At 44.4% G+C, this 2,760-nt stretch overlaps 1 non-coding gene across 1 annotated transcript; it reads right to left on the reverse strand.

Moving 5' to 3' along the window:
• Positions 1-2,482: 2,482 nt before the first annotated feature.
• TRNAG-GCC (transfer RNA glycine (anticodon GCC)) lies at positions 2,483-2,553 on the reverse strand. Its single transcript has one exon. It is a non-coding gene; the product is annotated as a tRNA-Gly (tRNA).
• Positions 2,554-2,760: the final 207 nt, after the last annotated feature.

Genomic DNA, 2,760 nt, shown 5'->3' on the forward strand with positions numbered 1-2,760 from the left:
TCGTTATGCAATTTTTCAAGCCCTCCAAGTTTTCTTTCAGGCATCAAAACAAGCAGAGGTGCAGCATAATCCACTAAAAATCTGATGTATGCAAGGTACATCATTTTGACAATTTTGACATTGGCACCATAGCCTGAGTGATAACCTGCAACAGCCTTGAGAGCTCGGAGCCTCTCTTTATACTGATGACAGTCTGAATACAACAGGACCATACAGTGGCACCTCAAGGTCAAGGTATTTGAATCTGTTTACATAGTCATGCTGGGAGCTATCAGACAGCTGCATCTTGCGAACAGCTCCTCCCTGCCTGGGTGGACGCCGATTTAGTATCTTTGTTTTCTCTGCTGAGATAATTAAACCTAGGTCCTGACATGAGTCTAATACAGAGTTAAGAGTGTTCTGCGTGTTAGCATACCCAGTGGTGTGTATCATTATATCATCAGCATAGCCAATGATGTGAACGTTGAGTTTGCTCGGTACAGAGTTTAACAGCGTGTTTATTAAGATATTAAATAAGGTAGGACTGAGGACACCTCCCTGCGGGGTACCTAGTTCAAAGTCTTGTTACACTCCTATGCCCCTGGAAAAATACAGATGACTTCCTGTTGGATAAGTAACCCCTGATCCAACAAAGAAGCCGACCACCAATATTCATTCTTGCAAGCTCACCCAAGATAACATGTCGATTTGTAATATCAAAGACAGACTTGAGATTCAGGAAGGAGGTATATGACTTTTCAGTGTGCAGGGTAAGAAAGGTGGTGATGCAATGATGCACACTCCTTCCAGTGCATGAAGCCATATATCTGGGTGGATAGCAAGGTTCTTATTCTATGGAGGAGACGGTTTAGGACCATTCTCACGAATGTTTTGCAAATGCAGCTAGTAAGGGAAATTGGGCGGAAAGCATTCTCTTGATTTGGCTTGGGAATTGGAATGATTATACTGTTGGTCCAAGAGATAGGAAGTTCCCCAGTAACATAGCTCATATTATACACCTCAAGCAGGGGATTCCCTGGTACTAAAGGGAGCAGACGCAATATGTCATAAGTGATACCATCTTCACCGGGGGATGTGGCTTTACCTTTGTTTAGGGTGTGACTAATTCAAACTCAGTAAATGGCACATTGCATTCATCTTCCTTGTGGAGCATGAAGTCAACGAGCCTTTCTCGATCTCCGTAACCAGCATTTAATCTGAATTGTGTGTCTGGGGGAAGATTATTGAAGCTAGAGGTGGTTGCCCAAGCATCGACTAACTCGTTTGCTCTGTGTAGAGGGTGAGGGTGTGCTACTTGGCCGATCTTATCGCCTTTAATTCTTTTAATATCCTTCCATGCCTGGCTGAGGGGGGGATGTGAGAGTTGAGACTGTTAACAAAAGTTTCCCAGTTATCTTGCCTGAGCTCTGCCATGCGCTCCCTCGCCTTGGCTAGGGCTTTCTGAAAGAGCTTGAGCATTGCTGGCGTACGTGTTTCCCTATATGCAAGCCCAACTCGTCTGGCAGTGCGTTTCAAAGTACGCAGTTTGGGGGCATTGTAATAGGCATGGTGTATATTACTTTTCATATCGTTGCGACTATTGGATGGTGCAGGGGGCCGACCTAAAGGGTCAGCGAACATCTGAATGCTCTGTACTAGACCGTCGTTAAATGTCTGGACTGTGGAGGGATCATAAGTGCTGTACCACTCTGACACATGACACAAAGTCTTCACGTCAAGCAGGAGGAACACTGAGCCGTTTGCGTTTAAAAGTCCCACCGGGCAGGATGGTATTTCCCATACATAGAGCAGTCAATCTAGGGTGATGATCTGACAACAAATCTGTTACAATAGATGATGTGCACCAGACGTGAGAGACGTTGGCACTAACACAGAGGTCTAGAATGCCTCCATAAATATACGTGGGTTCAAGGTCACCCACAATCTGCACATCTTGGTGACTATTTAGTAGCGACAGCAGTTTATTCCCATTCCCGTTACTGAAGCGAGAGCCACCAATGTCCTTGTGTCTTGTAGGGGGGGTGTGAATAATTAAAAATTCTTAAATAATTTAACTTAGGCCTTCCCTGCCCAGCCTATGTCCGTCCCATACCCTACCCACCTCATTTTCCCTGCAAATTTGGGCAAGGCTCCTCAAGTGTCTGGCTTCCAAATTTGGACAGACATTTTACCTTATAGTAAATAGTATAGATATCTGGCTGTCCAAGAATGGAGGCCAGACGCTTGGGTCTAGCCGCACTTAACTATGCAGAGAAAATGGTCTGGGGATGAGTTGGGTAATGACCACGCACGAGGGGGGGGGGAACACACGCAGGGGAAAGTAATCAACACAGGGGGAGCAATCATACACATTTACCAACATTTTTCCGATAGAAAACGGATAATACTAATGATTATAAGGACGAGAGCATTGACCTTACTCCGTGAATATTGCTGGACAGACTCGAAGTCTCTAGCTGCATAACTAACAAAATAAAAAATGTGCATCGGCCGGGAATCGAACCCGGGCCTCCCGCGTGGCAGGCGAGAATTCTACCACTGAACCACCGATGCTATACGATTTATATATTGTAAAAAGACTTAAAAATAAAACTATTATTTGATGTTTCATCCCTATTTATTTCGGGGTCCTGTGTTTGTGTACTAGTGCTCCAGGTTTGTTTGCTAAGGCTCTGTTTATATGTTTGCTAGAAATCTGGGTTTCTTTTTTTGTATATAGTTCAATTGTTTGCTATGAGTCAATAGTTGGTGTCTAGGGCA

The sequence above is a fragment of the Procambarus clarkii genome, chromosome 27 (genome assembly GCF_040958095.1).
Source record: "Procambarus clarkii isolate CNS0578487 chromosome 27, FALCON_Pclarkii_2.0, whole genome shotgun sequence".
Lineage (NCBI taxonomy): Eukaryota > Metazoa > Arthropoda > Malacostraca > Decapoda > Cambaridae > Procambarus > Procambarus clarkii.